This window comes from Aulonocara stuartgranti, assembly GCF_965226115.1.
Source record: "Aulonocara stuartgranti genome assembly, chromosome: 3".
Lineage (NCBI taxonomy): Eukaryota > Metazoa > Chordata > Actinopteri > Cichliformes > Cichlidae > Aulonocara > Aulonocara stuartgranti.
In genome coordinates, this window is record NC_138941.1 from 19206585 (window position 1) to 19219506 (window position 12922).

Below are 12922 nucleotides of genomic sequence, written 5' to 3' on the forward strand. Positions count from 1 at the left end.
CGGTGTGTGTGTGAGACGATCTGACAAACGCAAAGAATTTAGTATATTTAGAAGTGTGTGCGTGAAATAAGGGTGAATTGTTTTAGATCAAGACTTAGTAAAACAAGAGTTTTATTAGCCTGTAAAAAAAACAAAACAGGAGAGATAGAAACAGAAAATATGGTTCTGAGCAGCTGCAAGGTTGACAGGAAATGGTGTGTGTGACAGGAACTTTGCATGCCCATAAAAGGAACTGACTGTGACAAGTGAGCACACAGAGAGAGAAACATACGAGTTAAACTCCAGGCAGATGAAGCAAATGGAGGTTTTAAGAAAAGAAATGAAAAGGATATTAATTGTATGCTTTAGTGTGTCAATACAGGTGGACTTCTTTCAACCTAGAATCTTGAGTACAAAACCATTGATTAACAGAATTGGGAGGAAAACAGGCCAGATTTTGGCTTAAAATTTTACAGCTTGACCTCCCACTTGTCCCGATCCTGAGAAGAAGCTCATAGGACAGTTAATCTCCTGATGAAGACCGACAGAACATCGTGGACTTCAAGAATTAACAGCAGGCAAAAGACAGTGCAACTGAAACTACACTGACGATACCAGCAGCAGCATGGAAGAAAAGCACGTGATGGAAAATGCACGGTGAACTGCAGGCTGGTAAGAACAGTGTGACATAACTGTTTAAAGACACTGAATGGGATATTTTGCCAGGCTGGGATTTAATCTAAAAGGAAAATACTGAAAAGAGCAACGGAGAAGAAACAGAGAAGAAACAGACTGTGTTTGCTGGGGATCACAAGACAACAAAGGACACTAAGAGAAGGGCACAGGGGCCAGTGGGAAGGTGAAGCCCAGACGAGTTCGACTGCGAGAATAGAGGGTACAATTGGGTTGAAATTGAAGCCGGAACTCAGGATGGTTTAGGGATGTCCACGTCACAAACAAAGAGGTAAACAAAAAGAAGGTAAAATAAAGAGAGAAAATAACTGACAATTACATTAATGAATAGAAGACACACATACAGATATTACATAGATTTATTTTTAGGATAAAGGGGAGAGCTTATACGTAGAAATGACTTTTTATACATATTGCATTTTGTGCCTTTAAGGGAGTTGTGGCTCAATTCGTCTCTTGTGGGTCACGAGCCTTTGGCTAGCGCTATGATTAGCCAATCTACTGTGAGGATGATATGAGTTATTGAAGGATTGCACACGCTTACAGACACAGAGTCCATAAACACACATGACAGTATTGATTCCAGGCAAAAGGCCTCAAATTAATTTAGCGTTTAACTGAACTTGAGCTGGCCCTGTAACAAGTGACAGAAAAGAGGAACTGAATAGGAGTTTCTTGCTTTAGAGAAGGACCAAAGGAAGGAAAGCATATATTTTGGTTAAGTCTGATAAACTAGAATGAGAAGGTATTGTTACATCAAAGGAGCAAGATGAAATAAAAAGGCTGTACCAAAAACAGGCTATAACATAGGAAATGTGAGTTTTAAAATGAAGTTAGTGTTAACTCTGACTACCTCACCGACAGACCACAGTACGTCAGGCTGAAGGACATCACGTCTGACACTGTGGTCAGCAGCACAGGAGCACCACAGGGAACTGTGCTGTCCCCTCTTCTCTTCACCCTGTACACCTCTGACTTCTGCTACAACTCTGAATTATGCCACATTCAGAAGTTTGCAGATGACACGGCCATCATGGGGTGTATCTGGGATGATCAAGAAGAGGAGTACAGAAGTCTGGTGAGGAACTTTGTCGCATGGAGTCACACAAACCACCTGCAACTCAACACCTCAAAGACTAAGGAACTGGTTGTGGACTTCGGGAGGTCCAGAGAAGGTCCACTGCCAGTTCAGATAGAGGGGGAGGAGGTGGAGGTGGTCAACAAGTACAAGTACCTCGGGCTGTGGGTGGACAATAAACTGGACTGGTCATGCAACACAGAGTACCTGTATAAAAAAGCCCAAAGCCGACTGTACTTCCTCAGGAGGCTGAGGTCTTTTAACATCTGCAGGAAGCTCCTGAGGATGTTTTACCAGTCAGTGGTTGCTGGAGTACTTTTCTATGCTGTGGTGTGCTGGGGGAGCAGCACAGCAAAGAAGGACTCATCCAGGCTGGAGAAACTGATCAGGAGGGCTGGCTCTGTGGTCGGCATGAAGCTGGACACTCTGGTGACAGTGGCAGAGAAAAGGACATTAAAGAAACTGATGGACATTATGGACAATGCTGGGCATCCTCTGCACACGGCCATAAACAACCAGAAGAGTCTGTTCAGTGACAGGTTGCTTCTCCCAAAGACAAGAACTAACAGACTTAAAAACTCCTTTGTCCCACACGTCATCAAACTGTTTAACTCCTCTCTGGAGGGGAGAGGGAGGGGAAACAGGAGGACAAAGGAGGGGGGAACAACTAAGCTGTAGTGCCTCTGCACCTCACTGTGCAATACCTTTTGTGCAATACTTTTTGTAAATAGTCAACAGTGCAATAGACTCAATACTTGAAATGTGCAATTCACTTGTATTTTTATTTTTTATTCCTATTTATTCTATTTATCCCCTTTGTATATTTTATTTATATTTGTCTCTGTATTTATATATGTGTGTGTGTGTGTGTGTGTGTGTGTGTGTGTATATATATATATATATATATATATATATATATATATATATATATATATATAACAATTCTGTAACTGTAACTTCGGTCGTTGCTGTGCTTTTTGGAAGTCGAATTTCCCAGAGGAACCCACCCGAGGGATTAATAAAGTTCTATCTTATCTTATCTTAACACACAGGAGTTGTTTCAAGGCAGCGTTTAGCTGTGATAAAATGTATGCAGGAGTAATTGCTTATATGTTTAAACTTAATTGATTAAAGTGGTTGGTTTTTTTGGATCTTTTAGTAGAATAGGCGCTTATAATGATTTTCTTGTGAAAGGAGATTCTAGGTCAGAGTGGAGGCCTTGCAGCAGCGAGACTTCTGTGTACAGGATGTTGATGATTAGATAAGGCAAGCGACAGGAAACGCATGCAGGGACGTGAAAGCAGCGTTTTAAGAGTTTTAAAATGATGAGTAATGTTGAAGAATATATATAAATACAAGTCAATAAGTCAAGAAGATAATTAGGATCAGGCTTTTGATTAAAGAGTCCCAAAGATGATAAGTTAGGGAGGTGCAGGAAAAGGTGTTTGGTTTGCTTTACACAAGATCTCGGCGACCACAGGGGGGTGAGGATCCTGGAGGCCCGAGGCATGATGGACCACAAGAGAGGGACGCAGAAAAAACCTAATCTTACGCATGGAGTGTTCTCGAGGGGGAGCTGGTGTTTATTACTGGGCCACTTAGATGACATGAGGTTGTCTGATTTGCTGAGCCAGAGGACGGCTAGAGAGGGTCAGAGCGGGAGTGGTGACGCCGATGTCCACGATGCCATGGATGGACATGGAAGCAGCTGAGTGGGCCGAGGAGTGACCCAACACAATGTATTGCGACCTCTGGTGTTCCAGAGGTCAAGAGAGGGAGTATTGAGATTGGAGAGATATTTTGCTGCTATTGTTAAAGGCTCATGTTCTCACTTAGATCATCGATTTCTACTTACATTTCTTTCTGGGAAAAATGGGGATTACTTTGGAAACAGGAAGTATTTTCCCCAATAAGCAGCCCTGGATTAGTAAATCACTCCAACATGTTCTCAGGCAGAAGAAGCTGTCTTGTTATGAGGAAGAGAAGAAAAAGATTGAGGCACAGAAACTTGTTGAAAGAGAGATAAAGCAGCTAAAATCAGGTGTAAAAGTAAAGCAGAGGATGAGCTGAATAAAGGACACTCAAGGCTGGCTTGGAAAGGAATGAAGTCCATGGTGGGGATGCAGAACAAGGAGCAAAGATGAATGTGATGCTGAATCAGCAGAAGACTTGGACTCATTTGATTCCAGCTTTGATATCATTGATTTCAATGAAGAGCTTTGTGATTGTAGCAAAGGGCTGGTAGCTCTGAGAGTCCCACTGATGAGGTGTTTGGTCCCACTAAGAGATTTCCACACAAAGAGAGAAAAAGCCCTGGTCCTGATGCTGTGGGAGGGAAATGATTGAAGTGTGCTGTGAGGAACTGACTGGGAGATTTTCACACATTTTCCAGTCCTCCTTGGAACAACAGGAAGTTCCCAGCATATGGAAACAAAGGTTAAGTGTCCTATGGCACTCAGTGATGATGGTGCTGTGGCCCCACCACCTCCACCTCTTTGTAAAGGAACTAACTGTCATCTGGAGCTTCAAATGGAACTAAGACTTCCTCCACTAGGTGGCAGTGTCTGATGAGAAAGTGTTAGTGGAGCTGGCCTGGAGTCAGAAACAGGAAGATGCAGGATTTGGGCTGAAATGGGGAAAAGTGGTTCGCACTAGTGCCTTAAAGCAAGAAGGTTGTAGGTTGAAGCTTGTTGGCCTTTCTGTGGAGGTTGGATGTTCTCCCACAGTCCAATGAAATGCTGCTTAGGTTCATTGGTGCTTCTAAATTGGCTGTAGGTGTGGATGTGAGAGAGTGCTTCTCTGTCTCTCTCTGTTGGCCCTGTGATGGACTGCTCACCTGTGCAGGTGGACCACGCCTCTTGCCCTATGACAGCTAGGGCACAGGCTGCAGCCCTGTGAGCCTAAGCTGAATAAACAGTTAGCAAAAATGATCCATAGATGGCCTGAAATCCCCCAGTTAGCAGTTTGGTAGATAGCTATGACATGCTAATCCCATCCAGCAGCTGTATTCTACCTGTAAGCTGATCCCTGCTGAGCCAAAGCACTTTTTCATATACAAATTACAACCTTTAATAGAAACCTATTGGTCAGCATCTTATTAGCCTGCTGTTAGCTTCATTCCACAGAAAACTGAGAGAAACTAACAGAGTTGATAAAGAATAAAGAGAAATGTGCTGATTTAAAGCCTTTGAAGTGCTTCAGATGATCTCTGTCCACTTCTGTCCACTCATTCATTCATGTAAGCTTTCTAATGCAGCTTTGATCTTCACAGTCTGCTTCATGAAACTCATTCTAACCCTGAATGTCAGAGTGTTCCTCCTTCTCTTTCCCATCATTCATGCTGGCAGTGGAGGAGATTTGGATGTTGGACTGTGTTTTGGATGATGTGTGTATGTTTGTGTTGGACTGCTGTCTGTAAAGCAAACGCACATTTTGCTTTGGATTTCAGTGTCAGACAGACTTTAAGGTGGAATGAAAAGTTGGAGAGTTTCACAGTGAATTATCCAGTGGAGGATTTTTCTTCTTCTTTGAAGGTTTGAAATGTGAACATTGTTCTGCTGCAGTCAATGGACTAAACCAGAGAAGAAGAAAACAGACTTTACCATGAAGATCCTCAGTGTGGATCAGTATAATATCAGCCTGATGTCTGCAGTTTAGTGTCAGCACAACTTTCACATCATATTCATCTCAGCACAACTAAAACATGCTGACTGACCTCAGAGTTTCAAGTCCACATCCTGGACTCTCCAGGAAACCACACAGATGCTTCACTCCTGAATCCTGCAGCTTGTTGTTGGAGCTCAGGTCCAGCTCTCTCAGATGGGAGGGGTTGGACTTCAGTGCTGCTGCCAGATAATCACAGCTGATCTCTGACAAACCACAGTCACTCAATCTGTATAAAGAATGAAAGATGTAAGTTTATTAGACAAAGTGTGAGCTTGAAATCATTCAGTGTTTCATCATCTGTTCAGAGCTGAAGAAGGTTCAGAATGTAGAAGTTTAGAAAATGGAAACTCCAAACAGCTGACAGAGTTCATACGCCTTTGTCAGGGTCAAATTCAAGCAAGACCATGTGAAAATTAAAACACATCATCCTAGGTGAACTTAAACACCTTTGTTCCCCTTTTGTTAAGACATAGAAAAGTACACCACACAAAAATACTGCAAAAGGAAACGGTCGCCTTATATACATAGTGTATAAACTCAAAATGCACATTTCACTTCAAATTAAGATTAAGGCTTTGAACAGATCACATAGTTCAGTTCAACATATAAGACTTTAAGAATGCACAAGCATCTACTTAAAATCTATTTAATTTATCATCCATGATATTATTTTGTACAATTCCAATGTATTTTGTTCATCTCCCTTAAATAAACAGGCAGTCTTAAAGTATGAAATATTCATATACAAACACATATAAATGTGTGTACTGTCTCAGTGGCTGATAGTACCCCACAGGCCTCAGTGTGAGCTTGAAGACATTTATAATGTTTAAGTAGTTTAATGTGCAGGTGCTGACGATAAACACATTTTGAATGAAAGCCGGGGAACTTTGGTAGCACAGAAACAAGTGGCTATTCTTTGTGACTATATGGATCACTCACAATACCATTATTTCACACAAAGGCACCAAATTAATACTCAAAAAAGCTGCAGCAATACACACAAATATAAACAGTACTTGGTGACAACTTTGCTTTTAGCCTTTAACCCTTCTTGACTACTTTTGATGTGGCCTCTATATTTTACCTTTAAAAACAGTTTATCTTGCCAATCTGTTATTTTCTCATTTTGACCAACTGTATCAGCACAACTTATCTAAATTCAGACAAAATTTAAAATACAAGTAGAAAGTGATATTTTGACTGTAAAAACCACACACATGTTTAACGAATCATCTTCATAACTTGAAATGCAAATAGAGATTGTACATTTTTAAAAATACGCACACGTTTTGCAAACAACAAAGTTATATGGTACTATTTACCAAAAAATGCAGCCAAGGCTCAGACGTTTTTCATATAATCATTTCAAACTATTTACAGAACAATCAGGTGTCAAACAATAGTTTGTGTCACTCTAACACATATGAGAACAGCACAGGGATAAACCTGCAGGTCTGACAGCAGGTGTGTCACTCAGCGTTTACACTGCAATCTGCCTTTGTTGGCTTTAAGGCAGCAACTGTGACGATCACTAGTAGAACTGACACACAAAACAAAACAACAGCTACACACTAAATACACAAGACAACAAACTAACTTGAGACCAAACACGGTAAACGTCACAAATCTCTCACGTATCAAAACTCTCTCTCTCTTTCGCTCACTCGCTCTCTCTTGCCGGTCACTCCTAAAACTTCCCCCTTTTGCTAAACAACCAAATGTCATGTTTCCATATCATTTTTGATTGGTCGACATGGTACATTTTCCCACCTATAGGGCTTTGGAGCGTGATGTCACGGGAGATGGGCCACGCCCCCTTCCGCCATGACAGTAGGCCAGCCAAAGGATACCATTTCAGCTATGGATCGTACGTGTTGTGTTGTCGGTTGCAACGTTAGATCACACGATCGTGAAGGCAAGAAGCTGGATAACGGGCTCTCTTTTCATCGTTTTCCATCCTGGAGGCAACGTGAGGGATCCCATGTATCCGATATTACTAAACAAAGACGTCAGGCTTGGATTGCAGCGGTGAGACGAGCGGATATCGAGTTCTCTGCAATCCCCAGCTTTTTGTTGGTTTGCTCACGGCATTTTCTTTCCGGTGAGTTCTAAATTAATTCATATCACTCTTGAAAGGCTTTTAGTGTTATTTTCAATGTGCTGAGGTCATAGATAATGAGATAAAACATGCTAATGTGTGATGCTGCAGAACCACATCATGTCGACTGAGTAGCTTATGATTTGGCATTATTGCAGGCAAACCAGCATATGAAATGGATGTAACAAATCCAGACTGGGCACCAACACTGCACATGGGGCATGACGACTAGTGATGGGATTTCCGGCTCTTTTTAGAACCGGCTCTTTCGGTTCGGCTCACTAAAAAGAGCCGGCTCTTTCGGCTCCGAACCGGCTCTTCAGGTTGTTTTGTTGCTTTAATTAATTTATTATTAACAATAATATAAAATTATGCACAAAAGGAATTACTAACATAAAAACAAGTGGTTTTATTTATATATGTTTATATATAAATATATGCGGTGGCCCCTAGAGACAAAACACGTACAAACTCCAAAACACATTTCTTGCATGAACTGAACTTCCAAAGCAGAGCTACTAGATCACTTAAATTACACAATTGAAAGCATGTGTGTATTGTTTGTGTATTTATACACAGGCACTCATATATATATTCAAATAATTAAAAAAAAAGTTCATTTACCTGTTACTACCACACACCAAATCCGGTCGTTGGTACTTGCTGGCTTGTGTAGCCACAAGATAACAAAGGCTCAACACTGCGCCCAGCATCCTGGAGCACTTCTGTTGTCTTTTGTACGTGTTTTGAGTTTTTATATGCTTCTGAGTTTTTATGTGCTTCGGAGTTTGTACGTGTTTTTACGTGTTTTGGAGTTTTTACGTGTTTTTACGTGTTTTGGAGTTTGTACATGCTTCAGAGTTCGTACGTGATTTGAAGTTTGTATGTGCTTTGTCTCTAGGGGCCACCGTAAATATACTTTTATTTATTCACTCCACATAAAATGTAATAAATAAATCATATAATACAAAAATCAACTATTCACATTTCAAGTTTTAACTATTTAAATTTTCAGCTTTTTCCTTTCACAAATTTAAAGTGAAAAGAACACAAAACACTGCAAACCACAACACAATTAAATATAAATTATAATATGAAAACTAAAAGAACATGCATATTCTCTGTCATATGGACCTGCATGAATAAACTTTCTCAATCCTTTATCATCTGCAACTGAAAATAGTTGTGGATGATTACTATACCTTTCTAATGTTGTTGTCCCTGCCTCTCTTTCTCTCTCTCTGGCTCTGTTCCTGTGCTACTGAGTGTAACTACCGCCCCTCCCCCCTCTGCCCAGCGTAAAGCACAAGGCTCGCGTGCAGAGTGAAGCGGAAAAAAAGTGCGAGAGAGAGGCTGAGAGAAAAGAAAAAAAAAAAAACCCCACGTGACGGCTCGCGATAAGGAGCCGGCTCGCGTCGTTCACGTCAAAGAGCCGGCTCTAAGAGCCATTTCGTTCGCGAACGACCCATCACTAATGACGACATACCTGTATCAGACTCGGACCGGCACTCAAGGCGTACGCAACGAAGCGAAAAAGAGCACCCATCGGAGGTAAACAACCCCCCCCCCCCTCTAAAAACATACTAAATTGCTATCACTGTACACTAATCCGCACATAACTTCCAGATGAATCACACACCTGTCATTGGAATATTGGTGTACATTTACCTTATGTCTAATTTTATCTTACAGGCTTTCGTTATGCAGCTGCAGAGTCTGAAGGTGTGCCCCGTGCAGAAGTGATTGATGAAGATCTGACAGAAGACCAACAGCAAAATCACAATGTCATGGAGGCAGTGGACAGCAGTTGTGTTGGACAAGTGGAGGTTGAGGTACCAGCTGCAAATGTGGATATACTGAAGAAATGTAAACCTTTTAAAATGATGACAGATTACAAACTCTCAGCTGTGTCTGTAATCAAACCTCTGTAACTTTGCTTCAAACACAACAAGAGAAAAAACTCTGAATGTTTCACATTAAAGTCGTACATTTCTCACAAAGCTCAATTATGTGACAGACATTTCATCCCATGTCAGTTTGGCCTCATCCTGGGCTGGATTATCCAGCACACACTCTGACCACAGGCCCAGGGGCCACGCACAGCTGGGCTCCATCCAAGAGACAGGAAACAAACCAACACAATAATAAAAAGCACCATGTGATCTTCTTACATCTTCAAGACAAACATAGTAAAAACATGAGCATATTTGTTTCCTGATAAAATGATGTGACAGGTAGAACAGAGTAAAGTGGTGGTGTTACTGTTAAGTCTAATTGTTGAATGTTGCCATTGTGTTTCTTAAATTTGTACAGTCTTAGTTCAAGCAGTAGGATCGAAGCCATTCCTTTGATCCTGACCACCTCTCCAACCTCTCTGTGCTGGGGGAGGTTTTATTGTAGATACATCCTATCTGGAAGATCTGTTTCTTTTGATGTAAGCTTCCTGGGTTTATGACCCTTTGGTCAGCAGGAGGTAACACACACACACACACACACACACACACACACACACACACACACACACACACACTTACATACAGTGCCTTGTCTATGTAACCAAAGGGGGGTTGCAAGGGGAGGTGCTTTGTAAACTATTGTTTGAAGATTGTCAATAAAAGGCAGCGAGAGGAGGCCACCATTGGGGTCATTGTCGTGCTGGACACAGACGAGGCCTCCCTTGCGCAAGTAATGGATCGATCGACTGTCTTGTTTTCTTCATGATGAATAAGTCTCTAGAATTAGCGGGGTTTGTGGAAACACAGACCCAACATTTATTTGGTCCTTCGGAGCCGGAGCCTAACACATTGCATCCACCGAGGAGAGGGAGAGGACGCCACCGCAACGTCTGGGATGATTGACGTAAAGCCCTGGTGTTTTTGGCTTGCCACCAGGCCGGGAAGTTTGCTCCTGACCTCCCCTCGGGATGGATGACGATTGACGGGATCCAGAGGCTCTTCCCATGAACGTAAACAAACAGTGAGTACAGAAGGCCTTAGAGAGCGGCTACGGGCTGTGCGTTAAACGTGAGTCCGGGAGCGCGCTAGCCGCGTGAGAGAGACGCAGGCTTCTCCGCCATTTGGGGCGTAGAGAGTTCTCCGCCATTTGGGGCGTGGAGATAACCTAGGTTCGGCGTCTCCGCCGTGAAGGAGTCCGGAATCTCCGCCATTTGGGGCGTTAGAGAGTGTCTGAAGGTTGAATTCTCCACCATATGGGGCGTTTGAGAGTTTTCAACAGAGAGCGCTAGCTGTGCGTGCAGACGCAAGCGATAGGCCTATGTTGTGTGTGTGTGCGGGCCAGACGTGGTCTGCGTGAGTGTGGCTGATTGTTAATGGAGAATAAAATGTGTAAGTCTGCCTTAGAAGGAGATTTAAAATTTATGGAGAAATTTTTACCAGGCAGCACGCAGTATGTAGGTTGTTGGCGTAAGAAATGTGGATTTGAAGGGACATTAGTGGAAGTTCAGTGTAAAATGCTGGTAGAAAGAATAGCTGTAAGTGTAGCTGGTAAAACAGGTAAAGCGAAGCAGAGGAAGGAATTGCAGTTAGCAATTGCTAAGTTGTGGCTGGAGCAGGTTCAGAAGAGGAGAGAAGCAAGAATGTTAGCAGAAAGTAGAGCCAGAGAAGAGCGTGAGAGAGCAGAGGCTGAGTATGGAGAGACATTGGGAGAAGCATTGAGTCCAAGACAGACTGGGCAGGGTAGGAAACAGAAAGTAAAGTTAGTGAACACAAACGTTACAACTACATATCCATCCCTGACACAAAACAAACAAACAAACAAAAAAAAACATATGGTGTTTCTGTAACAGAGTGTGAAGATGAAGAAAGTTTTTCTCCTGATCCAGTCCGTGAGTGTGTCTGACGTCATGGTGTGTGTGAAAGGTATCCAGCTGGGGCAGACGTGATTCTGCAGGTCACCTGCCCAGTGGACAAAAAGAAATAAAATAGTTGTGTGGATGAATGATAGCACGAAGAGTGTTTGGTGTTTCTAAGTCTGAAACGGCTGTAATGCTATTTTCTGTTTTGGAGAAAAGTACAGTTAAAGAAAAAAAAACAGAGAGAGATGTGTGTTGTTTTAAGCAGTGATGAGAATAATGAAAGTGTGATGAGAGAAGAACACAAAAACATACTGAAAATGCATTAACTATACTAACCCTACATGCATTTACACATAAATGATACTCATGAAGACCAGACAGCATCTTAAGCATGAGATTCTGTTTGTCATCTTGTCCAAGTCACTAGTAAGATGAAAGTGATACATAGACTAGTGGACTGAATATTATAGGAGGACAGATGGTTGCATCATAGATGAGAGGTCTTAAATGAGTGAGCTGAGTGAGCTGATTGTGAGTTTCTGGTGTGTGAAGAAGTTTTACCATGGCACACATTTAGTTACATGAGAACTAAAACTTATTATGTGCTAAGACAACAGGGTTATGCTGTATGTTGTGTGTATGGCTGATTGGATGAATGTTTGAGATTAAACTGGCTGTTTGATTTGTCTTTTGTTATTTAAGTTGAGCCTGCCAATTGGGTTGTGACGATTTATCCCCCTGGCATGAAGAACACGTGTCATGACTTAAACAAGGCCTTTCTTTCCTTTGATTTCCTTTATTTTCTTTCTTTTATTTTGTTACTTTCATGGTGCACTGAAAGTTTTGTTTGATGATCTCTGTTTGAGCACGATCAGAATCGAAGCGTCGTCGAGAAAACTGTTGCAAAGTGAGCTTCTCCAAAATTAAAATGGGCTCAGGAGAAATCCACTTATTTGAGACAAGTTCCTGTCCAAAAGGATTCAGCGAGAAAATCCAGTCTAAATTATTTTTCTTTTTGAAATGACGTTGTTTTGCTGAGCGTGGAAACGGATGCGACGATAATTTCCACAATTAGCAAAAGAAGGAATCACTGAGTGAATGAGTAAGAGTTTTAAAATAAATGGGAAACTGACTGACTGACAAAAGCTGACAAGACTGACTGACTTAACACCATTGTGTGAAGTCAACCCCCACCTGACAAAGGTGTGGATGTGTCTCTGTGTGTGTCTCTGTTGCAGGAGCAGAAGGAGACCACAGGAGGAAACTTGGGTCACATGACTATGTGAACTCTGAAAATTTAACCTTTTTAGTTTAAATTCTATGTCTGTGAATTTACCATGTGTGTGTCATTCACTACCTTGTGTTGCTCACAGAGATTACTGTGAGAAAGTGTGTACACACCTGCGCAGCGCTAACATTTACATTTCTCTTTACAGCAGATGGTTAATCATGTGATTTGATCATGTGGTTTACAGCAGGACACAACTTAATGATGTTTCTCTACCACAGGATTACTGAGATTTTGTATGAAGAGAACTGTAGTTACAGGCTATATGTTGATGATGAAATTACACTGTGTTTTTGAGAGAAT

The 12922-nt window shown here is 41.7% G+C and overlaps 1 protein-coding gene across 1 annotated transcript in view; it reads right to left on the reverse strand.

Annotated features, from left to right (window-relative positions):
* Window positions 1-12922, reverse strand: part of LOC309700493 (uncharacterized protein) — a 2098293-nt gene that overhangs the window by 917375 nt on the left and 1167996 nt on the right. The window lies entirely within an intron of this gene.